The 26690-nt window shown below is 48.4% G+C and overlaps 1 protein-coding gene and 1 long non-coding RNA gene across 7 annotated transcripts in view; one reads left to right on the top strand and one right to left on the bottom strand.

Moving 5' to 3' along the window:
• The window catches only part of CXXC5 (CXXC finger protein 5), a 100382-nt gene that overhangs the window by 41977 nt on the left and 31715 nt on the right, over window positions 1–26690 (top strand). Inside the window, exon 1 of one of the 6 annotated variants that reach the window (XM_045028198.1) lies at window positions 15941–16287. The exons of the other annotated variants lie outside the window; for them this stretch is intronic. The gene's annotated coding sequence lies outside the window, so the exon portion shown is untranslated. Of the gene's footprint in view, window positions 1–15940; window positions 16288–26690 lie in introns of those variants that run through there. 6 annotated transcript variants of the gene reach the window in all.
• Window positions 9772–15814, bottom strand: LOC123376292. Its single transcript, XR_006581749.1, has 3 exons — window positions 15501–15814; window positions 14572–14666; window positions 9772–9988 (listed from the first exon to the last, which is right to left on the bottom strand). It is a non-coding gene; the product is annotated as an uncharacterized LOC123376292 (long non-coding RNA).

The following is a 26690-nucleotide window of genomic DNA, read 5'->3' as shown; positions in this document are numbered from 1 at the left end:
AGCCCCGTGGGCCGCGTGTTTGAGACCCCTGATCTAGCCCAATATCCAGTCTTCCAACAGTGGCCAATGCCAGGTGCTTCAGAGGGAATGAATAGAACAGGGCAACCATTGAGTGATCCATTCCCTGTCATACACTCCCAGCGTCTGTCAATCAGAGGCTAGCGACACCCAGAGCATGGGGTTGCATCCCTGACTATCTTGGCTAATAGCCATTGATGGACTTATCCTCTGTGAACTTATCCTTTTTGAACCCAGTTAGTTTTGGCCTTCCCCTGGCAATAAGTTCCACAGGTTGACTCTGCATTGTGAGAAGAAGTAATTCCTTATGTTTATTTTAAACCTGCCGCCTATTAATTTCATTTAGTTATCTCTGGTTCGTGTGTTATGTGAAGGGGTAAATAACACTGCCTTAGTCACTTCCTTCACACCAGTCAAGGTTTTATAGACCTCTATCATATCCCCCCCTTACTTGTCTTTTTTCCGAGCTGAAGAGCCACAGTCTTTTTAACCTCTCTTCACATGGAAGCTGTTCCATATCCCTAAACATTTTTGTTGCCCTTCTCTGTACCTTTTCCAATTCTAATATATATTTTTGAGATGGGGAGACCAGAATTAATGGATTCATATAGAGGTGTTATGATATTTACTGTCTTACCTATCCCTTTCCTCATGCTTCCTAACATTCTGTTTGCCTTTTTTACTGCCGCTGCACATTGAACAGATGTTTTCAGAGAACTGCCCACAATGACCCCAAGATCTTTCTTGAGTGGTAATAGTTAATGTAGACCCTATCATTTTGTGTGTAGTGTAGTTTGGATTATGTTTTTCAATGTGCATTATTTTCATTTGTCAACATTGAATTTCATCTGCCATTTTTTTTGCCCAATCACCCAGTTTTGGGAGATCCCTTTGTAACTCTTTGCAGTCTGCTTTGGACTTAATCATCTTGAGTAATTTTGTATCATCTGCAGATTTTGCCAACTACTGTTTACCCCTTTTTCCAGATCATTTATGAATATATTGAACAGCATTGATCCCAGTACAGACCCCTGGGGGACACCATTATTTACCTCTCACCATTCTGAAAACTGACCATTTTTTCCTACCCTTTGTTTTCTGTCTTTTAACCAGTTATTGATCCATGAAAGGACCTTCCCTCTTATCCCATGGCTGCTTACTTTGCTTAAGAGCCTTTGGCGAGGGATCTTGTCAAAGGCTTTCTGAAAGTTCAAGTACACTATATCCACTGGATTCCCCTTGTCCACATGTTTGTTGAGTCCCTCAAAGAATTCTAATAGATTGGAATGATTTCCCTTTACAAAAACTGAATTGCCTCTTCCCCAACAAATCATGTGCATCTATGTGTCTGATAATTCTGTTCTTTACTATAGTTTTAGCCTATTTGCCTGGTACTGAAGTTAGGCTAACCAGCCTGTAATTGCCAGGATCGCCTTTGGAGCCTTTTGTAAAAGTTCACATCACGTTAGCTATTCATTTGGTACAGAAGCTGATTTAAATGATAGGTTACATACCACAGTTAGTAGTTCTGCAATTCCACATTTGACTTACTTCAGAACTCTTGGGTGAATACCATCTGGTCCTGGTGACTTATTACTGTTTAATTTATCAATTTGTTCCAAAATCTACCGTATAGACACCTCAATCTGGGGCAGTTCCACAGATTTGTTACCGAAAAAGAATGGCTCAGGTTTGGGAATCTCTCTCACATCTTCTGTAGAGAAGACCTATGCAAAACATTCAGATAGTTTCTCCGCAATGGCCTTATCTTCTTTAAGTGCTCTGTTAGCATCTTGATTGTCCAGTGGCTGCACTGATAGTTTGGCAGGCTTTCTGCTTCTGATGTACTTAAATATTTTTTGCTATTATTTTTTGAGTCTTTTGCTAGTTGCGCTTCAAATTCTTTTTTGGCCTTCCTAATTATACTTTCACACTTGACTTGCTAGAGTTTATGCTTCTTTCTATTGTCCTCAGTAGGATTTGACATCCAGTTTTTAAAGGATGCCTTTTTGCCTCTAACCACTTCTTTTACTTTGTTGTTTAGCCACAGTGGCACTTTTTTGTTCTCTTACAAGGTTTTTTAATTTGGAGTATACATTTAATTTGAGCCTCTGCTATGGCGTTTTAAAAAAGTTTCCATGCAGCCTGCCGGCATTTCACTTTTGTGACTTGTACCTTTTAATTTCCATTTAACTAGCTTCCTCCTTTTTGTGTGGTTCCCTTTTTTGAAGCTATTGTGGTGGGCTTCTTTGGTATTGTTCCCCCTCCCCCCCAAGGATGTTAAATGTAATAATATTAGGGTCACTGTTACCAAGCAGTTCAGACATTACAAATGTAATGTCATGATATAATCATTGTTTTGGCTGGAAACCCCAAACAGCAAGATGTGTGCTCCCCCAGTTGGCCTACTTCAAACTAGTCATGAACCAACACTGCTTTTTCTGGAGCTGTGCATGGTCCTGTGTCCTGGGACACTCTTGGGGTCTTCTGCTCTACTGGATTGGGGGACTACAGATCCCTGTGTGTTGAGTCTGGGAACCCTTTGTGTGTGTGTGTGTGTGTGTGTGGGTGAGTGGGAGCTTGGCCCTGGGCAGGTTACCTGGGCACTTACAGCCAGCACTCTAGAAGGGTGGGTGTCTTCTACTGCATGGATCTGTTAGCAGTGGCCTCCAGACAAGGGCATCTCCACCCTAAGGGCCAGTGTAGTGTCTGCAGAACAGCTGTGCTCCTGGGTTGGGGAGGAAGAGCCATCAGTGCAGATCCCCAGTGCCTGGCCCAACTACTGGGACTGGGCTTTCAGAACAGGATTTGCTCAGTAGTGTTTGAGAGGAAGCGGCCTGACATTAGAAAGCAGGGCCCAGTTCTCCTCCTGGACCAGTAGAGGTACTTTGGCTGCAATGAAGCTGTTCCTGATATAGACAGGTGTGAGTGAGAGGAGTATCAGACTCAGAGAGTCCAGTCCCACTCTCTCCCACTGCATACCCAAGAGACTGCTGGGCATATGAAAGCAGAACAGGAAGGAAAAGTTGTGGGAATCCTCTGAATTGAAAGACTCAGGTCCAGATTCTCCTCTCTGTTACCCCAGTGCAATCTCCTTGGCTTCAGCTGCCTTGTGCTTGTTTAACTGTGAGGTGATTTCAGGTCTTGGCAGCCCTGCTTGGAAGAGATTTTTCAACGCATTAAAATTCTTCTGCTGAAGTTTTGCCCCTGGAAAGTCAACGCTGCAGCGGTTAGTTCAGGCCTGGAACTCAAACACTGCTTAATGATTTTAAAATGAGATTCTCGTGGCACCTTCTCTTCCCCATAACGCATTCCCTTTTGGTTTCAAGTCAGAAGCTAAGTGACAGATTTTAGGTTTCAGGATCAGGCCCTACATGCTCCTTTTCATAATGATTCTTTAATAATACATGTAATGCTCTTGCCCATCTGGTATTTACGTGCTGTCCACCGCAGGGAGACCTCCAGTAGGGATGGGTCAGAGAGTGGGTTTATTCATGTGCTAAAATGCCCACTGGAACTTGGTCTGAGTCCACACCAAATCCACTTCAGCTGTGACTAAAGTCACACATCCAGAAGGGCAGGCCTCACTAATCACTGTCCCTCCTCACCTTCCCTCTTTGCACCGCTTAAACTGGCTTTGAAGGAAAGCGATCGGGGCTGCATTGGAGATTTCCCCAGCCTTCTGTGCGGTCCTCTTTCGGCTCTTCCTTACATGGTTTTAATCAGGAGTAACTCCACTGGGTGAGTCTGGTGTAAAACTGGCATCAGCTAGATTGGGATCTAGTTGTGAACATTCTGCCCTTCTACGCAGCTGGGAAAACAAAGTGCGAGGGGCCAGCAAATGGGGGAGGAGGAGAGCTGGGTTGGGGTTCAAAAAAGTGGGCTAGAAATAAGGAGGTTGAGTCCTGCTTACAGCGGGACCAGTGCCTGCTCAGCCCTTACACGAAGCGCAGCAGAATTTTTCCTGCGTAAGGAGTAAGACCCTGAGTCTTCCCCTGATATGGACCCACGCGCACTTGTTTGGCTTGGTTTTGTGAGCTGGTCGTTCATTTCAGATTCCACCTCTTGGGACTTATCTGGCAAGGGACAGCTGTGATTGTGTAGGACTGGCCCCTGCGTCCTGAAGGAGACAGCATCTCTGTGGTGCGATAACACCCGCTGGCACTGACCGGCCGCGTTGATTTCCCTTATTTGACATTTAATTAGTGTTTTTAAGGATATAATTTCAGGGTTAATTAAACTCTCCTCTTTATTATTTCTTTGACATGCTGGAAAATGCTCACCCATCGTATGTGGGCGTCATGATTTCTAGCCCCGACTCTGTGCTTTCTTCTCTCTGCCTTCTTCCCCCTTTGTCACCTCTCCGACTGCAGCTGTGCCAGTCAGGCCAAAGTGACCACGACGTTCCTGTTAGGAAATCTGCAACTGTAGACTGGTTTTGCTTCCAGGCCAACACTCATCCTGAATATATATCTTAGAGCACGCTGCAGTCATGCAGGGAGAATCTGCAATGGTCTGGTTTTCTCTCTAGGGCATCAGAAGCACAGCATTTGGCAAGGTCAGATATGGAGCCTGGACTTAACCATCTTTCCATGTGAGCCTCAAATACAGGATAAGGGACAGGCTTGTGTCTCTCTGTTGCTTGTCATTATTTTCAAGGACTCACATGACTGGCATGGTCCCGCCTCCTGGTTCCTTGTTACTCCAAGTTTAGTCTGCAAATACATCTCTCTTTCCAATTATTTTTAAAGTCTTGCATGTGTATGTGAATGTCGTGTCGTGTATGTGAATGTTTGGCAGCGGATTGTAAAGCAGCATGTTTTGAAAAGCTGGTCCCTGATAGTGCAATTGTTATGAGTGTCTAATTCTTTGCCTGGATAAATATCCCCTTTCATTGGAGGCTCTCAGCTGAAACTGCCACGTTTTACCTTATTGTCAAAATCACTGAGGTTTTGCCTGGTTTGTTGACCCACAGGCCCTCATCTCTGTTTGCTAGGCTAACCTCCCTGCCCAGAGCCAGGAAGTGAACCCAGGAGTTCTGATGCCCAGTCCCCTGCTCTAACGATGCTGCTAGGCCAAACTCTCCACTGCCCCATAGGAACAGGATGATAGCTCAAGAATCCTGACTTCCAGCCCCTTGCTCTAACCACTAGACAACCCTTTCTTCCTTGTGCGGTGGTGCAGCATTCTTCATGAACTGTGGCACTAATGTGTTCTGTATAATACAAAAGACCATGCTGGTAAAATTCTGCCTGAAGATTGACTCTGTGGGTGAAATAGGAGAATACAAGGCTTCCCTCTCTGGAGGAGATCGAGCTTCGCCTGTGAGGAAATGACTGTCTCAGCATAGGCACCGATCTCCACTTTGCTTGTGCGTCCCATTGTGATCTGCCATTTGTGTAACAGCTGCTCATCTCTCAGGTCACAGCTGGATGGCATAACCCCACCTTGTGCACCTGGTCTAATGGGGATGGAGAAATTTACAAGCCTTAACATACACTGAAAACGTGGGGGCTGGTACTCCTTTCATTTATGTTGGTGCAAATGTTTCATTGACTGCAGTGGAGTCATTTCTGATTTACATCAATGTGTACATGAGAAGAATCAGCCATGCCCAGGCCTGATTCTCTTCTCTGGCGTAAATCAGGAGCACGGTCCCCCTCCCTCAGTGACACTGACTCAGACAAGCTGCCCACTAAACCTGTTAGCTTATCCTCTTTTATCCCACTCTGATATTATCATCTCCAACATAAGCTTTTGCCTGGGTCCCGAATGATTTCCAATGTTTGAATGATTTGAACGGGCTCCGGAATTGTTATGGTTTCAACCTTGCTCTGCTCATGTGCTCAGCTGTTTGGACTCTTATCTGGGTACGTTGTCTGCATTGAAATTGCCCCAAATAAAACGAAAGGAATAAAGCTGTGGGTTGTTTTTATTTTAGCATTCTCTAACCTGATGATAATCCTGGCTGTAGCGCAGACGCGTGAAAATCCCAATTTGCGGGTGCTGGTCTGAGACAAACCTCCCAACTTTTTTTTTTTTTTGAGGTTTGTCCCTCGCTACGTTCTTTCCCAGCTGGAAAATAACTAAGCCTGGGCTGGATTTGTGCAGGGCCTGAGTCAGATTTAATGCACTCCTTTTATTTTCCCGTGTGTTCAGTGGTAATATCACAGTGGAAACAACGGTACTTCTAATCTATCTTGCTAGCCGAGGTGAAAACCATCTGGTAATCCACTGGTAACGACAAGTGTTTTGACTATGACATTGGCAGTGCAATGCTACTTGGGTTGGAGGAATATATATATATTTTGCAAGGGGTAATGTACGCAACAGATCTGAACAACCGGTGCATCTTATCTTGTAAACCCATATTTTGGCCCTTTAAAAAAAAAGAAAGTGCATTTTAAGCACAGTAGACAGTGATGGTTTCTTTGGAGCTGTTACGATCTGCCATGTACAATAAATCCGTTTTAGTTTGTGGATTACTGGCCCGATAGACCGTAACAGCGCTGTCAGACCCTCCTGGCATGGTGTGTCCAGCTAGCTCTGTGTTGCGTAGGTCTTTATTTTATTTTATTTTCACAGAAATTTCCTAAGGATTTTTTCCATGCAGTGTATGTGTGTACAGCAGCTGATAGGGAAATCTCAGTAGCTCAGCTGCTTTCTGGTTTTTTTCCCCCCTCTGAAAATACCCAAAGGCACAAGCCTACATTAGGGAGTAAGAGCCTGAAAATGTTTCAGTGTAAAAGAACGGCCAGTTTTTGAGTCACGGGAAGGCAAACCTTTCTTAAAAATTAAAAATGTGTCCATTTAAAAATATATGTTAGTATTTTAAGGGGTCGGTTTCAAATACAACAGACGCTGCTTTCATGCAAGGCAAAAATATGTAGAGAGGAGAATTTGGCCCAGGCTGCTACAATTGTATGCAAAGTTTTCTGCCAGAGCAAATTGTTATGGTTGAGTTATAAACCCCTGAAAAACAGGATTTCTAAAGAAAGTGCTGATACAACTCCCCACGACGGCCACACAAGCGATCCCGCTGCTGTGTTATTCTCCGCTGTCGCCCGAGTGCCATATTGTGTGACACTGTGTGTGACAATTTCAACACACCCTTCCCCCTCCCACCCAGTTCCCATCAGACGGATGGTTTTAGAAGTTAAGAGCAAAATCATCCTTAAAGGGGAACTGACCCAATTTCTTCAGTAAGAGGGGCTAAAGCTGATTACAGTTAATCGATTGCTTTTGATGCACTGAAAATCCCATGTCCCAAACACAGACCCTCCCCCGCACCCTGCCCTCACGTCCTCCCCTCCTAGAAGAAGTAAGCTTTGCGGCCTGACCTGAAAGAATCCAAGTTCCAGTTGTGTCAGGCCAAAGGGGCGAGGGAGAATGTCCCCGAGCTGAGCACACCCCTGCTGAAGGCGCTGTCCCCGAGTCCTCCATCCTGCTGACACCTGGGGGCTGCTGGTGCAAGTGCCTCTGCTTCTGGCAGCTTCATGGTATCAGCTAAGGAGAGACGCTGCCTTCAACTAGACAGGGCCTAAAGCAGGTATGGCTTTACAGAGAAAAGCCAACTCATTCCAAATCCTAGTGAAGTGAAGGGGAGCCGTTCCACTGGCTTCAGAGGCCCTGGAAGAATGCTTGTAGACATACATGTTAGTTAAAAGACATTTGAAAGGCCTTTTACCTGCTGAGACCTGAGTTCAGATGCTCAGGTTTCCCTGGTTGATCCCCATACTGCAGCAGAGGCATCACCAAGCCCCAGCGCACAAGGAAGGTGCGAAAAGGGCCCCGCAGCTGTAGCTGATGTTACCCCTGTGTGACCCAAGCGGGTAGTCCAAGTTCGGACTCCTGGGGATGTCCCAGTTGGGAATAGAAATTGCCGATGGAGCCAGGCAGTTTCTTTGATGCAGCCTTGTTATTACAAGGCATGTCCTGCTTCTCCGAATCAAAAGCAGGAGCTGTTTCTTAGCTCACAGGCCCAAACTTGGGTCAGCCAGTATCCCCGACCCAGACGTCTCTAGGCTTCTCCAGGGTTGCCCTGTGCTTGCAGGCTGCTGCTTGGCTTCCTAGTTCTGGCACTGACTCTCCTGTGCCATGTCTCCCGCGCACATACTGACACCCCCCTCTCTTATTTACCCAAACAGTACTCTGCAAAACCCCTTCACCCACTCGGATCAAAACCCCTGCGTGTCTCCACACCCCTTTTGTCTGAGGTGGGGGCTTGTGCTGAACTCCTCCTGAGAGTTATGTTAATTGAAGGGTGTGTTCACACCCAGTCTGAAGGAGGTTATTGATGCAGTCACTGGACCTCCCAGACCACCTGGTCAGGGAAGAGGGGCTGGTTTGAAGGTGCAGCTGGGCTGTGCACTGCGCCTCTAGGAATGCCGTCCTGGGGATCCATGTTTATTCTGGCAGCGACACTGACCCCACATCACCTGGTCGTTTGCTGTAGTGCCCGTGATACACCAGGTACTTTCCAGACCAATGAGACTGGGCAGACCTGCCCCGCTCAGTTCAGTCTAAGGGCAGACAGACAGACAGAGGCCAGGGATGAGAAATGGCAGAAGGGACTGTCCATACAAATCGACAAGAGGCATTGTAGGCAGCTCGGCAGAGGTGTCATTTGAGAAGGACTCAGAGGTGGGGAGCAGAGGGCCCTGGGGTGGGCGTGGGCAGGAGGGAGAGAGCCTGGCCATTTTCCAGAAGCTCCGCCCACCCTGCGCCCTTGCCAGGATCCGGGGCGCTAGGATCAGTTGTCGTTTTTCTGAGCATCCTTCCACGATGAATTGTCTCAGGCTAGGGGGGAGTTTAACCCGAGAATAGGGCATGCTGGAGGACGTCTGTGCTGCAAGCCGCTTCCCTGCCCGCTCTGCCCTCCCTGCCGCTGTAAGAGGGCGGCAGGGCTAAGCCAACTATGTCGCGCTCCGGCCGCAGCCCTGTAACCCTTTGACAAAGGAGAGTACGTGTGTGTCCTTCCTCTCTGCTCGTTATCTCGGCCCTTCCGCTCTTTCCTCTCCTGATATCTGTTGCCCTTTCTGTTCCTTTTCTCCGCCTGCGGCTTTTCTCTCCCTTTCCTGTGTTTGCCCAGCGCTTGGCTGGGTGGCTGCACCCGCCCCACGCTGGCCTGTTTGCAACGTACCTTGATGTGTCTCCCGCAGATTGCGAGTGAGCAGTTTGACATGGCTGTGGGGGACTGGCTGGCCATGGGTCTCAGGAACAGGGCTAGAGAGCTGGCCACCTTGAGGGCACTGGTTCAGTTCCAACTCAGGTCAGGAGGGGTCTGAATCAGGCTCCTGTGTGAAAGGAGCTGGTGGCTCCTTCCATCCCTTAGTGAGTGGGCGTCTGTGTCATTTAAAACCCACCCCATGATGACCGTAGCTCCTTATCTCACCCCCAGGGCAGCACTGAGGTGTATTGACAGTGCGGTGCTGGTGCTTGTGCTTATCCTGTGATAAGACAGAAGACCTTTTCCTGTAGGGCCATTTGCCCTGAGGCTCCCCCAGCACCAGACCAACCTAAGCAGGGATCCAGAGACACAGGGCACTGCTGTGTTTTATTTCTGTGCATCTGCCCAACACCTATTCCCTCTCATTCGCAGTCTCTGCTGCAATGGCTAAGCCCTTTCCTGTGACTACGGCAGGCCTAGGAGATTAAAGAGTCGCAGTCAGCAAAGCCCTGTGCGTCCTCGGCATGTGCCCACCACCCACATCTCGATCGCTGGCTTCCACCGAAGCAGCAACAGGAGGGCTCGGGGGTGGGGGGGTGCTTTGGTGCTGTGGTCAGCCAGGCAGCCAGCGCAGGAAACGCTTTCATCTCTCCCCTGCTGCAGATGAATGCGTCCGGCTCAGTGTTGTCTGCAGTGCTCTGAATTCCAGCTGGGCCAGGCTGCCCATTCATCCAGCCGATGAGCTCACCCCACTCCGGCCTGCTGGTTAATCGTTGCACCTCCCCTTTGCCTGCGTGACGACTGCTCCCAAGGTCAGGGAGGGAGAGAGACGTGGAGGAAAGGGAAAATCATCAGCATTTCATTTAGAAAGGGAGCCCGGCGCCAGGCCTAGGATTGCAGGGGCTTTGTGTGGAGAATGCCGCGTGGCTCACTAGGCAGGCATCACAACCCTGTGCCGGGGTTGGGGTGTGCAGGATTGGGGTGCTTGCCATTATGGGGAGGGCTGCAGCTGGCAGGGATAACGTGGGGTGGGTCATTTGTGACTGAGGGCTGTGGAGGCCAAGTCTCTCTTTCAGGGTGTGTGTGTGAAGGGAAGGGGGGGATCTCCGGCCGGAGGGGAAGGTCACAGAAGGTGCTGACAGAACAGGATCTGTCTCCCCCAGGCACCATGCTCTGAAGGCCTGTATATTTGGCACACGCCCAGGCCCAGCTCTGAGTGCTCCACAGTCCTCCGCCAAAGTGCCGGGAGCCCTGCCTGGTAAACCATAACACCAGCAAAACGTTGCGGGCCAGCTTTTATCTGGCCACTTGCACGCACGAATAATGGTGAGTGCACGTCCAGTTACACCATTGTCTGGGCACTCTGTGAAACAGCCCTTGCATGAAACTGTGGCTGTGTTTGGGGATTGTCACTATAAAGCCCCCACCCAGCTAGCTCTTCAGAGCCCTCTTTTAGGCACTTGCAGCCGGTTAGCAGCACAAGAGCCTTGTTCCCTGCATGAGAAAATTGCACTGGTTTAACTCAAGTGGGTTTTTAAGCCAGTTCAGTTGAACCGGTGCAGACCCCCATGTAGACACACTGATTTGGGTTTAAGAGCGGCTCATTTCGGTTCATCTTAAACTGATTCCTAATTAACTGAAACAAGCCTGGTGTATTCTGAAATATGAGTACCCACCTAGAGGTTTGCACCAGTTTAACTAACTTGGTTTAAATTCACATCTTAAGGTAAAATGGTGCAACTGTCTTGTGGAGATATATACCTGTAGGCCTTGTCCACACACAAAATGGTACTGGTTTAATTAAACTGGTTTAGTTAAACCAGAGCAGACCCCTGTATGGACACTCTAAATTGTATATAAGAATGGCTTATTTCCATTTAGCTTAAACCTGTTCTTAATGGACTTAAGCTAAACTGCAGTAAGCCACTCTTAAACCAAAGTAAGAGCATCTACATGGGGATTTGAGCTGGTTTAATGAAACTGGTTTGACTAATCCAGTTTAAATTCACAGCTTAAGTTAAACTGCTCCATGCATTCTCCATGCACATGAGCCCTGAGAACCCCTCTTGGGTTGTTCCCCTAAGTTAGTTTGTTTTATTTCTTCTCCTCTTATGAGGATGGTGATTTCTGTTACAGTGGCTCCTGGAGGCCCGGTGTGATAGGAGCTGTATGTTCACAGAAAATGAAACAGATCCTACCCTGCAGAGCTTACAATTTAAATAGACAAGACAGGCAAACAGTGGGAGAAAGGCAGGATAGTTATCCCCATTTTACAGATGGGAAGCTGAGGCACAGAGACCCTAAGGGTATGTCTACCCGGGGGCTGGAGGTGTAATTTCCAGCTCGGGTAGATCGAGCTAGCACATTAAAAGTAGCAACACAGCCACAGTGGCAGCCATGCTGAGTACGATCCCATGTAAACCCTAGCTCCTGCCATTGCTCATGCTGCCATGGCTACCCAGCTGTTTTTAGCATGCTAGCTCGATCAGAGCTAGCATGGGTATGGCTACATCTTCCAGCTCCAGTGTGGACATACCATCAGGGTAAATTCTAGCTCCGTTGATGTTGGGGGAGTCTTGCCATTTCAGGATTTCACCCGAGGCTTCATCTACACTATGAATGAGGAGTGTGATTCCCAGCTCACGTAGATGTTCCCGTGCTAGCTGTCACTGAGCTAGGGCAATAGAACTAGTAGCATAGCCACAGGCTAGCTACCCTAGGAAGGTTTGTACTCGGTGCAGCTAGCCCATGCCACTACTCACCAAGCCGCTGCAGCTCCACTGCTATTTTTAGTATGCTAGCTCATCTGACAGCTCATGCGAGTACATCTGCATGAGCTGGAAATCACAACTTTAGCTCTGAGTGTAGACGTCCTCTGACGCCTGGTCTACGCTACGTGGTTAGGGTGCCGTAAGCTGCCCGGTGCCGAGCTAGTTGTAGAAGTGTCTGCACTTAAATTTGGTTCCTGTCAACGTAAGTGTCTCTATGCCAATTTAGTAACACTGCCTCCCCAAGCGGTGTAGAGTCACGGTGGATGTAATTAGTTCAACGCAGTGTCTACACTGCCTTACTTATATCGACTGTCCCTGGCTTTCAGGCACTGTCCCACAATGCCCCACACTGAGAGCACAATCGATACAAATGCTCCTGGTGAGGATGCACTCTGCCAACACAAGGAGCCAAGTTTGCGTGCACACAAGTGATTCAGTAACTGTGGTGGCCATGTGCCAACGTAAGTTAAGTCGATATAATTTTATAGTGTAGCCAGTGTCAAGCCCAGAGTTACACAGGAAGTCTTTAGCAGGGCCAGGAGTTGAACCCAGCTGTCTTGAGTGGTTGGTCAGGGCTTTAACTGCAAGTCCATTCTACCCAATGAGCTGATGAGGTTTGTGAACCAGTGACTTTCATGGCTTGGCCTCTTGGCTATGAAAACCATTGATTAAATGATGATTCAACAATTTAAATGTAGAACCAAAGGAGAAAACTATACCTTTGTTTTTCAAATGTCTTCTGTAATTTACGATCCTTATTTTAAAAAAGCATTTCAGTTCACCTTTAAGGTCATACCAATCAGGGACTGGAAAGGAATACAGTGCAATGCGTAGCTACATTCAGATGGGGAGGTGTTCTAGCCCTGAGTCTTTGGGGGCTGCATGTAATCGGGGCTTGGGGCGGTAGCTGGGTCAGTTCTCTCTCTAGGAGGGAGGCGGTAGGGGTAGCACAGCTCTTGGTGCATCGACTCCCTGTCCTTGCCCCATCGGTGGAACGGACAGCTCTGGAGTTTACATTCAGTGGGTGCAGTGCCCTGGGGAGGTCAGCTGGATTCAGAGGCATGCTGGTTTATTTTAGGTGCTGTCTTTAGTCTTTGCCACTGCTGCTGGGCCATTAAAGGAGGCTTCGTGTTGCACTGCATTCAGGGGGATTCATGATGAAGGGATGGGTGGCTGAACTTGCAATGTTGGGCAAGTCAATCAGGAGTCACAGTTGCCCAGAGGAATTTGTGCTGTACCACGGGCTGGCAAAGTCACTCGAGTTAGAGCCTTGGCAGTGTAAGCATCCTAGGCCTAAAATGCTTTTGTTTGGGTCCTTAGCTCAGTCACGCAATAGGAGTGTCTTTCTCATGCCAGAGGTATTATCTACTTCGTTGGAAATTCTAGCATATCTGCTTGGGCCAAATCCTCTGAACAGCTACGGACTTGATGTGAGTAGAGCTTTCTTAAGTAATCAGGAGGAAAATTTGCCCCTGTGTCTCTTATCATCATATCTGCTTATTTGACTGACGGATGGTCCAATCCTGCATTCCTTGCGCGCCTGAAACTAAAACTCCTGTTAACTTCAGAGTTGGGTCCATACTAAGTTTGTACCGCTCTTAATCCTGGTAGAGCTGATACAGGTACGGGAGAGCAAGCTGGATTCTCTTCTGCCTTGTGCAGCATCAGGAAAATCAGCAGCTAATTTCTGATGGTAGAATCTCTGATCTCAGTGGCAATGTATGGATCAGGAAGAACTGAACCAGATTTGCAGATCCCAGGTAGAGTCAGTCATTAAGAAGAATTATCGTATTACTTTTTAATAGGGCTGGCGTGATAGAAGAGGGACTGAGAAGCCCACTATGTTATTCCATCACTATGGACGAGGCCTGTGAAGTGCTGAGTTATGCTGCACAAAACAATAAAATGTTAGCAAAATATTTCAAGGTTGTTTCCATTTTGCGGGTTTCAAAAAGGACTCCTTTTCCCCCATTCCTTTTGCAAAATGTTCTCAATATGGTGACCAGACAGCAAATGTGAAAAATCAGGACAGGGGATGGGGGGTAACAGGAACCTATATAAGAAAAAGACCCAAAAATCGGGACTGTCCCTATAAAATCGGGACATCTGGTCACCCTAGTTCTCAATGAAATCTTTATCAAAAAGATTATGGTCATTCTTAACTCACCGAAAACCCACCAATAAAAAGTCACAAAAAATGTCCTGAAAAATTTCCAGAAAGTCAATGGTTCTTTGTGGCATTTTTTGTTTTCAAAAGGCCATTTGTTGACAAAAAAATTCATTCTCCAAATTTTAACTGGCTCTGTTATTGGGGACCCTCAATCCCTATGGAATTTGGTCTGCTCAGCTCCTAGCAGGATTGGGACTCACTGATGTCCTTTCAAACCAGTTCCCAGGTGCAGGATGGACCAGCACTTTGGAGGAAATGGACATGCAGAAGATGCCATCTTCCTTGATGATTTTGCTCATTGCTAATTTCAGTTTGTCTCCTGTGACGCCCCCTGCCCCTCCACATCTTGCGCTACAGCTCATCCATACACAGGGATGCGCCTACCTCCAGGAAGCTGGAGAACAAAGGAATTGTCAGTCAAGGCTAGGTGTGAAAACTCCTACCCTTCCGTTTCCTCCTCCTTAGTCTTTGTTTACTTCACTCTTGAAGCATGTGGAGTCCATGACTCAGCTCTTCCTGGCCTCCCTCTCCCCCGCATCTAGGTAAAGAAGATAAAAAGAAAAGGAAGAATTGAAGGATGATGAAAGAATTGGGCATGTTAGAAGGCCCTGTGTGGATGCCAGCTGCATTCTGAGTAGACACTTGGGGACAGGAATATCTTGGGTGAGAGGAGCTACGTCCCCAGTGGTGGTTTCCACTTCATGGAGTCTGTTCCTACCCTTCCCAGCTCTCTCAAAGGCCAGGCTTGAATGCGGTGTGTCCATTCTCTTCCCCACCCTCTCCAAGCCGTGCTCTGGTCCTGTTTGCAGTAGAAGGGGCATCAGGAATCTCTCTTGCCAGGAAGGGCAGCGCCTAGGGGTAACAGTTGGCTCACATGGAATAGGTTTCCAGACCAGTCTCCTCTGCAGGATGCTCTTCCTGGGCCATGGCTCCATCCCTCTGGGAGTATCTTTCCTTCACCCATGGATCTTGCAGCCCTGTCCCTATAGCCTCTTTGGTAGGCCACTGGATCTCCGACAAGGGCCATGTGGGACTGTGTGCAGCTCTGACACAGATCTTGAGGAAGGGGGATACCACCCTGAGCAAACTAGAGCCATTATCACCAGCATTTTGGTAAGAGGAATTACCTCTTTTCCCTGTGTCTTTCCCCCCCCCACACACACTACTGGGACGTGAAATAGCTCCAGTCTAATGTGGAGGAATAGTTTGTTTGTCCTCTAGTAACAGGGTAGCTTCGAGATGTGCAGGGAGGTTCTAACCAGGGGGGCTTTATAGGATTTTTTTTTAATAGATCATGTCTTTCCACCTGGTCCCATTGGCTATCCCCAAGCAGCAGGCCAGTGATTTTGTTGGTAGGTACCTGGATACTCACAACAGAGGTCTGAGCAAGTTGCTCAGGCAGAGCTCTCTGATGTCCTTGCATTTCCTCCACCTTCCCCTCTCAGCTGGGAGGATCTTGCCTCTTGCATGGTGTGCGGTTTCCTGCCCTTAGCAGCCAGGTTAAGCATAGATGTGGATGCCAGCTGCCAGGGCTGGGAGATGGTCTTTAAAGGGTTGCAGAGGCAGTTTATCATGCCCTCCCTTAGTCATCACTTAGCCGCGCTGGCTATACACTTTTCATTCTTTTAATCTGCCCTCATAAATCAGTCCCTCACACCCCCAGTCTTCTGGGTTGCTTTTCTCTGAATTCCCTCCAACTTATCTGCATCTTCCTGGTACTGCATCACCCAGAACTGAACGCAGTCTCCTGGATGAGTCATAATGAGCTGGATTATTCCCTGTCTCCTGCTTGCTGCGTGAGATGATGTGTGTGCAGCCCAACACTGAGTTCTCTCTCCCATGGTTTTGTTGCTGCCATGTCTCACTGCGTGCTCTACTAGTCCATTCCCTTTGGACCAGCGCGGGATTATTCCCTACAGTATATTCCACAGCACTTTGGCCGGGGAGCTTTAAAATAGCGTCATTACGTCTCATGTAAATTAGTCAAATAACATTTCTATCTAGGTGGTATGTGAGGTGAGCTATTCATAGGTTTGATTGGGCCTGGCAGGAAGTTCAGGAAATAGGAAGCCAGCTTCCAAGACTAAACTCTTCTTAAGAGATGGAGAGAACGTTTTCTCAAGACCTGGCATCATGAGGTCTACGTGCTGCAGTTCAAGGTAAGTGGATGGGTGGTCTCTACACCATCTGTTTGCTTGGGAGACTAGCACAGAATGGGGAAGAGGCTTGCAATGGTGGAGGATTTACTCGCTCTTGTGGGTAATCTTTCTTTTGTTTCTCAACTGAGTAAGAGACAAGAAGGGCAGAGGTATCTGCACCTATCTCGAGTAACAGTTCTTTGATTAATAGATTCATAAAGTTTATGGCCAGAAGGGACCATTAGATCTTCTAGTCTGATCTCCTGCATGTCACAGGCCATGACATTTCATCCAGTTACCCCTGTATTGAGCCGAATAACTTGCATTTGGCTAAAACATCCCTTCCAGAAAGGCAGCCAGTCTGGATATGAAGACATCAAGAGATAGAGAATCCACACCTTTCCTTGTCGTTTGTTCTGGTGGTTAATCACAGTCACTGTTAAAAAATTGTGCTTTATTTTTAGTTTGAATTTGTCCAGCTTCAGCCTCCAGCCATTAGTTCTTGTTCTGCCTTCCTCTGCTAGGTTAAAGAGCACTTTAGTACTCAGTATTTTCTCCCCATGAAGGTACTTACACGCTGTAATCTAGGCACCTCTCTATCTTCTTTTTGATAAGATAAACAGATTGGGCTCTTTCAATCTATCACTATAAGGCATTTTCTCCAGCCCTTGAATCGTTTGTATGGCTCTTTCCTGCACCCTCTCCAATTTTCAACATCCTTTCTAAAATGTGGACACCAGAACTGTGTGCAGTGTTCTCACAGCAGTCATACCGGTGCTGTAAACAAGTAAAATCACCTCCCGACTCCTACTGATTACTCCTATGTTGATACTGCCAAGGATTGCATTAGCTCTTTTTGCCACAGCGTGGCATGGAGAGCTCATATTGAGTTGCTTGTCCACTATGACCCCTAAATCTTTTTTCAGAATCATTGCATTTCAGGATATGGTCCCCACTTCTGTAGCTATGACCTAGATGCATAACTGCATTTGGCTTTTTTAAAATTAATTTTTGTTTGAGTGGGCTTCGCTTCCCAGATGATCCAAATCGCTCTGTGTGGCTGATCCTGTCCTCATCACTATTCACCAATCTTCGCGTTATGTGCCAATTTTGCCAGCCGTGATTTTATATTTCCAGGTCATTGATGAAATTGTTCAATAGCATTGGGCCTAGAGCCGATCCCTGCAGAACCCCACTAGAAACACCCCCATTCCATGATGATTCCCCATTGATGACTACTTTTTGAGATCTGTCAATTAGTCAGTGCTTAACTCATTTAACATAGGCTTTATTGATATTATATAATGCTTTAATTTTTAAATCAGAATGTCCTGCGGCACGAAGTCAAACGCCTTACAAAAACAGCGACACAGTTACCTTTGTCAAACAAATTTGTAATCTCTCAAAGAATGAAATCAGATTTGTTTGACAAGACCTATTTTCCATAACCCATGCTCACTGGCATTAATTATATACCTATCTGTCAGTTCTTTATTACTTGAATCCTGAAGCAGCTTTTCCACTATTTTGCCTGGGATTGATATCCCCCTGTTGGTAAGCGGAGAGATGCTGCATGGTGGTATTGTAGGGGAGGATGGAGAAGGGGGTAAAAAACTAGGAAATAAATTCTCTTTATATGGACATGTGTCAAGATCTAGAAGAGCTGATAGAAGCCTGGTATGTGGGTTTGAGAACACCCTGAGTTTCACTCTGCCTTCCGATGTGAGCGCACAACCCACTGTCACTTCAGGGAGGGTTGTATGTTCATATCTGACCCCAGAGCTTGGCCCCATGCGGATAGTGTTTAGATGCAATGTGGATGTCTTTCCAGATTTTGAACATACACAGTGAGTGATCATGGTGCCACTGCCTGAAAGTGTCCTACCCCGACGTCCGGTTGTGTGGGGGTAAACGGGATAATCTGTCAATAATATCTATAGTTACACATGGTAAGGAAGAGAAGGTCAGCTCCTCTGCGCATACCCTTGCTGAAAGCAGAATTTCCCAATCATGGCATCACAATAGGTTGCTGTTGAAACTGATGTCACAGTTGTGATGTCTCCTCTCTCCCTCTGCATCATCTCTGCAGTTTGTGCCTGCTGGGACATACTGGTTGGTGATCCCTAGATTTGAACGCCTGGGTACAGGATGTTCTCGGTGAAGGGTCCTCATATGCCCTGTCATTCTCTCAGAGCCAGAATTTGTTGACCTTCAGGACATGGTGTAAAGCCTCACTTCTTGCTCAGCCTTCTTCCTTAGTATGAGTAGCTGGTTGACCTGTTATCTGGTGTTAGATGGTGATGAGGGCCTTATGAGTACTTACATCAGTTATTGCCATTTGTATTACAGTAGCACTGAGAAACTCCAGCTGAGATTGGGGCTCCATAGTGTTGGTCGCTGTAGAAAGAGCTGCTGAGAGGCAATCCCTGCCCCCCAAACACCTTGTAGTTACTCTCCCTAGGTCATGCAGGAGATCAGTGGTCGAATTGGGAATGGAATCCAGGTCACCTGAATGCTAGGCTAATGCCCATTCTGCTGCACCACACTGCCTTTCTAGAGTCAGCTAGGTCTTCTATTGGTAATACTAGTATATTATACTTTACACAGGGCTGTAAATGTACATGACACCTTACTGTCCTTGATAAGACCCTGTCCCAAAGATGTAAGTAGTAAGACAAGACTAACAAACACCAGACAAGAGGCAGGGCGATGGGTCAGGACGACAAGTGTGTGGGCACTATGGACATAGAGAACAAGGGAAGAGAGATCACTTGAAGAGGTAAATTTGAAGGAAGAGGTTCTTTAACTGGGCAGGGTCAGTCTGTTGTATTGTTGCAATATCGTCTCATTGTAGCTGTGCTCAGGAACTCAGAAATGGGCTCACTGTGTGCATTTCAAAATAAACGAATAGGGGATTTGAACTTCAGGGGCATGCTGTAAGTGGCAAAGATCCTTTGCTCATACAGATGTCCCAAAGCAAGGAGAGAAGGGAGAGGATGGTGCACGGAGCAAATAGTCTGTTTTGTCCCAGGTGGCATTTTTCATGCTGTTTGTCACTGCTGTGATTTCCAGTTGCTTTTTGGAGATCCAGGGCGATTCATGTTTCCAGGTGCTTGTTTCTAAGGCAGGTGCTCAGGTATGTGCCTAACTTTAAGCAACAGAGTAATCACATTGATTGCAATGGGACTAATCATATGATTAAAATGAAGCGTGTGCTGAAGTACAATCCTGAATCAGAGTCTTAGTTTTTAATGCCCAGAGCTGCCATTGACTTCAGTAGGCTCTTGCCCAGGGGTGTGCAAACTTTTTGGCCCAAGGGCCACATCTGGGTATGGAAATTGTATGACGGGCCATGAATGCTCATGAAATTGGGGGTTGGGGTGTGGGAGGGGGTGAGGGCTCCAGTTGGGGGTGCAGGGTCTGGAGTGGGCCCAGAAAGGGTGTGGGAGGGGGCTCCGGGCTGGGGCAGGAGGTTGGAGTGCAGGTGGAGGGGTAGGCCTCTGGCTTATGGTGTGGAACTGGGGTGCTGGAGGGTGGGATCGAGGGGTTTGAAGGGCGGGAGGGGGATCAGGTCTGGGGCAGGGGGTTGGGGCGCTGGAGAGGGTCAGGGGTGCAGGGTCTGGGCGGTGCTTACCTCAAGCAACTCCCGGACATAGTGGCATGTCCCTCCTCCGGCTCCTATGCAGAGGTGTGGCCAGGTGGCTCTACACGCTGCCCCGTCCACAGGTGCCGCCCCTGCAGCTCCCATTGGCCGTGGTTGCAGCATCCGGATCCCCCTGGATGCTCCTACGTGTAGGAGCCGGAGAGGGGGCATGCCGCTGCTTCTGGGAGCTGGGCGGAGCAGGGCAAGGCCCAGACCCCGCTCCCCGGCAGGAGCGCAAGGGCCGGATTAAAACGTCTGAAGGGCTGGATGCAGCCCCCGTGCTGTAGTTTGACCACCGCTGCTCTTGCCTCATACCATGGCGATGGAGCCATGTAAACACCCAAACAGATAGATAAGGGACTGAGAGGCAAGTGAGTCAGACTTGCAGCATTTGGGCCAGCGGTTTTGAATGCAAGCTTCTCTTCAGCGAGGGTGAACTGGGGTGTCAGGATTTGGCTTGTGTTTATTTTCAATGTAAACCCTAGCGTGGCCTGTTTCTTAAGGCAGGCTAGCTGCTAGCTTATCGGCAGGCAGACTGCGCGGTATTCCCTTGGAGCCAGGGCGTTTCAGTCAGGCATTGTGGGGGCACGTGGCCACTGCATATGGTTGTGTGCCCCATGGAAGGAGAGCCTTCTGTTGACATTTTGGTTGGTTTGTCTGTATTGGGTCTGGGGCTGTGTCTGGGGGATCCCCACCATTTGCCTTTGGCCTATGGATGGCGTTGAGACAGGCCCTAAAAGTCTGTTTCCCTGGGGAGGTTATTAAATGATGCTCCACTGGCTGGTAGCAGAACACTCATAGTTTCCTGGAGGCTGCTCCCCAGGTGGGGCTTGTGGATGGGCACAGCTGGATTTTATTTTTGCACAGGGGATGGGGAGAGCGAGCTGTCGTTCCCGCAAGCCTTTGACTTTTGATGCATCATGGGTGTGGCGTACAGTTCGGCCAGGGGCCTTGCAGCGATCAAAACTCAGAGCTGGTCCCGTCCCCTGGAGAGCCTTGTTTCCCGCAGCCCGGCCAAACTTAGCTGCTCTTTTTTGTTTAGGTTGCATTGGTGATGTTTAATTCTTTCTCTAAATGCAGACAATCGAGACCTTCGTGGAAATGACCGATAGGCGAGGAGCTGGCTCTGCATTGCTGATGAAATTGAGGGCTTTTGTTGTGCGCTGTTTCGCAGGCAGTATTTCGTTTTGGGCTGGATATATTCCTGGCAAGAGAAATGATGGATGCTCTCTTTCGTTTCCAGTGGCAGCGTTTCACATTCCTTGCTCCAGGGCAGAAGCTGAGCTAACTCCGATTCTGGAACAGCTCTGGAACCTTGGCAACTAAAGGCCACAGGGTTGCTCAGATGACAAGTGGCACAGAGTGCAGGGAAAGCTCAGGAGAACGGTTTTGTGTAGCGTGTCCTCTCTTGCTCTCAGGGAAACGGGGCGGTCAGGCTGAAAGTCCGCTGAGAGTGGAGGGAGGGTTTCATTGTCTGAGTGTTTTGCAGGCAGAATGTGCATTGGGCTCTCTGGCTATTGCTGCACAAAAGAGCAGATTGACATGTTAATGGGGAGCATTGGGATCTCCAAGACCCAGCTTCCAGGGCTTGTATAGAGAGCAAAATGCTTCAAGGTTGATCCCAGGGTGGGTGATGGTCAATTTTCTTTGTGAGTCTTCCAGGATCCCTCTCCTCTGCCCCTCCTCACATGGCAAGGTCCCCACATTATACACCTGTACCTCGAAATAATGCGACCCGATATAACACGAATTTGGATATAACGCGGTAAAGCAGTGTTCCGGGAGGGTGGGGCTACGCACTCCAGTGGATCAAAGCAAGTTCGATATAACGTGGTTTCACCTATAACGCGGTAAGATTTTTTGGCTCCTGAGGACAGCATTCTATCGAGGTAGAGGTGTACTTGGCTGTAGAGGGCAGGGTAAGGCTCTCTCCAGAGCCTTAGGATGTTACTCCTGAGCTGGCCAGAGAAGGTAACCGCAGAGCAAGGCAAGGCGCCCCACCCCTGCTGCCAGGCTGCCTGCTTCAAGCCCGTCTTAGCCTGGAGACAAAGAATCTAACCCAGTCAGACTGGGAGCCCTTTGGAGAGGAGCCAGATGTGGAACGCTGGCCGTGCCTTCACCATGCTCAGGCTGCCCGTTGTCTCGTGTTAGTGAAACATGCTCGTCATTCCAAAGGTGGCCTCCGCCAAGCCAGCTCGCTAGCCACTTCTGTTCGTTGGCTGGCGTTGTTTCTGCCGCAGAATCCGTGCACCATGGGGCTCACTGGCTGGGCTGTTTGGGCTATATGCAGTGAGTTCAGGGCCTTGGAACAAAGGTGTGACAGAGACTGATCTTTTTTTCCCGGCCCTAGTCACGTGGTCCGGGTCAGGATTACAAAGGTCACATGGCAGAGGTCAGTATCCACTGATTCCAGGGGCTACTGTTAAATCTTCACCTTTCTCTCCTTAAAAATCAAGCCCAAATAAAACACAATATCAACCAAAACTGGCAATCACACACTAATACAGCCCAGTCACAAACCACCCAGATAGACACAAGTGGGATGGGGATGACCCGCACCCTCCTGAGAGGAGGCAGGCTTTCGGTGTCTCTCATTAGACGTCTGTCAGTAGGCACCATCTTGGAACCCCATCAGGCTTCCCGTCGCATGGCCACTTCTTGTCAGAGCAATTCCTTCTGCAGGGGCCTGGTCAGCATTGGGAAGGGTCTGTCATCTGGAGCCCCAGTTGGCTGCTTTTGATGCTTGTCATGGCCAGGGACAGGGGTTAACATGCGCTACACCTGTCAGCACTGTCAGAGCATCCTGGGTATCCACCACTGCCCACCTTAGTTTTGTCAAGATGTCTTCTGTAGCTCTTGTAGGTCCAGCGCTAAGGGGTATCCATGGCACATCACTGGTCTAGCTGTTACCATGGCAGCTTGCCAGCCCCTTTCTAACACTCTCCTGCATGTAGTGGGGGCAGCCATTTGGCATTCTTTGTCATAGTATTTCTTCTGTTCTGGTTCCCACGATCGAATTATTTTATAACTCCTTCAGAGCCTATTAGATATGGGCACTAAGGATTCTGCCCTGCCCACATGCCTCTGATCCTAACCAAGCACTGTGTGGTGGGTTGTGATATACTCCCGATGCTAAACATGAATCCCTTGAATCAGCCAGGCCTTTTTCTTTCTAGCATGCTCTTTGCGCTGGCTGTTTGGCCAGCCTGTTTGATGATACATCGCACGGGCTTGGCATAAGGTGCTTGAACTAATATTTCAGAGAATTGCAGAAATGAGCCTTTTGTGAATTGTTGGCCAATCTCTGGTACTAACTCATCTGGAAGCCTGTGGTGAGCAAACTGATTTACAATGGGGTATTACGTTGCTAAGAAAATTGAGTACTAGTCCTCTAATAAGAGGTAATCTTTCCTGTTACAGAAAGACAGCCCCCGCTTCTGTGAGCCTGGATTGACTGAGAATTTACCCGTTGTTTATCGCAAAATATTTCCATAGCGATGCATCTGCGACAACTTTTTTTTTTTAACTTCCAAAAGCGTCTCTCTTGCCAGTCGATCTCGCTGTGAACTGGTTATCAGTTATACCCCCAAACAATTCAGGCTTTAATAAGTCCATTGGTTAACTGTTCAGATTCCCATGTCTTAGCTCTAACACCCAAGTATTGTAACGTCATGATCCTTGGTTTCACCTGGCAGCTGCTTTCTTGTCACAAAAATGTGCCTTCCCCAAGGGAACTGTCGCATAGATCACTGTGTAGTTGAAATGCTTTGAATAGCTTTGTGCACCAGTTTGCAGTCTTTGGAATGGAATGATTTGTCACTAGCCTCTGGGCCTGCCACAGGTAACAGTGTGGAGGGCCCTCTCAGTTTGCTCTGCAGTACTTCTGGCTTGTAGGAAAGTTTGGAAGTTCTGCTAGCAGCTCTTTCAGCTCTCTGCCAGATTCCCCTCCGGTCTGAGGGATTCAGGTGGTTTCCTTGGCTCCATTTTTGCTAGAGATATGTACTGTTCTCTTCTGATGCCAGGTGTCAGAGGAAAAAGGAGTGCTGGGAAGGGGCTGATCAGCATTAACCTGGTCCCAATCATATGGCATGGATCAGGGTTACAAAAGGTTATAGCCCAGTTGTATGGCAGGAGTTGGAATCTGCTGACGTCTGTAGCTAACTGTGCTAGGTCTCAGCGCACTTTCCCATGGGCAGGTGTCCATGTTGCATAAATCACCATAGAACCATAGACTTCAAGGCCAGAAGACACCATTAGATCATCTAGTCTGCTCTGTGGATCACAGGCCACAAATTCTATTTGGCAACCTTCTTTGCAGAGACTAAGCTACTCTGTGGAGGGCAGGGCTGAGACATGTTGAAGAGGCACTTGTGTGAGAGAAGATGGCACTACTGCTCCCCATGCTCTGATTGATCTTTCATTGCCAGTCCAGCCCTTCCAACCACCCCCAAATTGACATGCAAAAGTTTTGAATAAGGGGAAAAATTGGCTGTCCCCGTCTGCCTCCAGTGTGTTGGGTTTATCTGTCCATCTCTGGGTTACAGGGATTCCTTTTACAGCAGCCTTTGAGAGTCCCCCAAACAAAGGAGGACAGCATTAGGAAGGCAGTACCAGCCAGCAAAGGTAGGAGAGAAATGAAATGCTCCCCGCAGAGAGCCATGCCGTGACACTTGAATGGCAGATGCTGCTGCCCGTTGGCTGTGAGACCAGCCCCTACACACAGATCTGTTCAATCCCATTTTGAGGGAGAGGGGTGAAAAAAACAGGCGATTGCCTTCCTGAGTCTCAATCTGGTAGGTTTTAGTTACAGTGGCTTTAGGATTTGGGCAGCGAGCGCAGCAGCTTTGGCAGCCGTAGGGGGTGGGGTGTGGGGGGGAATGAGCCACACATTGACGACATCAGGAGTGGCGAGCCTGCCAAGCTGCCGGCATCTGTGGGATCGCAGGGGGCATGCAGGTGGTGGGCAGCCTCTTGATTTGCTTGGTGGAGGGGGGCTTGACCAGCCCTTCCCTCCACTTGGTGGCCCCTGGAGCACGTCTCTGTGGAGTGCGGAGGGAAAGAAGAGAAGTCGTTAGTTGTCCACAGGGCAAGTGGAGTCTTTGCATATTCTGATGGACATTTTAAGTTGCCTTATCTCCATAACCACCCTGGATCTGGACATTCCAAGTGGCCGTGGAGATAAGTGGATTTCCAACAAGCGCCTGGGTAGTCTGACATTTGCACGTCTCCTTATTTCCATAGCAACCACCAGTAAAATAAATAGGGAGCAACTTTCCATGCCTCGCGGTGGGACACAGAGGGGCACATGAGTTGCTGTGGCAACTGGCAGCAGATCTGGAGGCATATCCCATGGAACTGCCTCATGCCTGGCGCATGGGGCCCTGCTGCCCTCATGGTGTGGTTAGTGCTCAGGTCTGTGTTTCCATCTCGTCAGCTCCCAGCTGGGCAGTCCTGGCGCTGGATTAGGTGCCAGCCAGATAAGACCCTAGTGGTGCTGGCACTGGAGGAGTGGAGGAGGGTTGTGACTGCTCCGACCGGAGGGTGTTTCCCCTCTACCGAGGAGGTTGGCAGTCTCTGGGCACATAGCATGTTTGTGGCTGTTCTTGTTAGGGTACGGTATCACCCCAAGATGGTGGCATTGCTGATTGCAGCTTCCTTTGCTTTTCAGGTGAAATCCTGACCACCCCTGGAAACTCGTGGGAGTTTTGCCGTTGACTTGAGTGGGGCCTGCATGTTTTGATGGGAAATGTCTCTTCTGGGGGGTTGTTACTAGTACGATAAACCTCTGGGTTGGAAAGCACAACAGGGTATTTATTGGCCCCTGAGCAACTCTTGGATGCACAGATACAGCAGCAGAGGTGGTACAATAAATCCACGTATCGCAGACAATAGACATGGTTACTAGATAATCCCCCTGCCCCTATCCATTCATTCTGAGGGAGCTGGGACTAGAGACCTAGGCCTCTGACTCGCTTGCTCTCACACTCCCTCTCCAGTTTTTTTAGCTGAGAGGCTATTGATTTCCCTTGCCGATGCTACTGTCATCCATATCTATGTCACTTCCTGGCTAGACTATTGCAGTGCTATTTACTCAGGGCGACTCTTGGCGACTGCTTGGAAACTTTAGGTGGAGAAGAATGGCGAGCTGCTTGGTGGAGAAGGGCGGTGCAAGCATGTTACTGCTGCTGGCCATGCACTATGATGGCGTCCCATCTGCTCCCACGTGCAGTTCAATGTGCTGCATTTAATCTCCCAAACCTTTTGTAATTTAGGAGCTGGCTTCCTTAGAGACCATACATGTCCCTGTACGCTACTGCAGCAGCTGAGATCAGCAGAGAGGCTGTGCTGAGAGCCCTCAGAAGAGCATTCTGGAGGAGATCTGTCTCTAAAATTCCCTCATCGGGTGGTCTGTCAGACCTTAACCTGTTTAGTCTTCAGAGGCATGGTACATGGCTCATCTTTTCAGCCACAACCTAGCCCAGTGAAATCAAGACTCTGTGGTCTTTTTCCATGCCTGAGTTGTAATTGATGTTTTGTTTTATCTTAATCTGTGATCTGCACAAGTTTCAAGGCAATAGGCATACTGTGTTCTTGAATAAGTAGAAATAAACCACAACCAGTGTAACGAAATCACTTGGGGAATGGTCACAGTCTCTTGTGATGTTTCCCTCTGCATTTGGAAGATGATTTGTGTCACATAACCGCTCTTTAAGAAGACCACCCCGTGGAATCTGGGAATGAGTAATAGGAGCTCCAGACAATGACCCAAGGGCAGGAGACC

Source organism: Mauremys mutica, chromosome 8 (assembly GCF_020497125.1).
Source record: "Mauremys mutica isolate MM-2020 ecotype Southern chromosome 8, ASM2049712v1, whole genome shotgun sequence".
Classification (NCBI taxonomy): domain Eukaryota; kingdom Metazoa; phylum Chordata; order Testudines; family Geoemydidae; genus Mauremys; species Mauremys mutica.
Note: the sequence above shows the minus strand (reverse complement) of the source record. Positions and strands in the feature narration are given on the sequence as shown.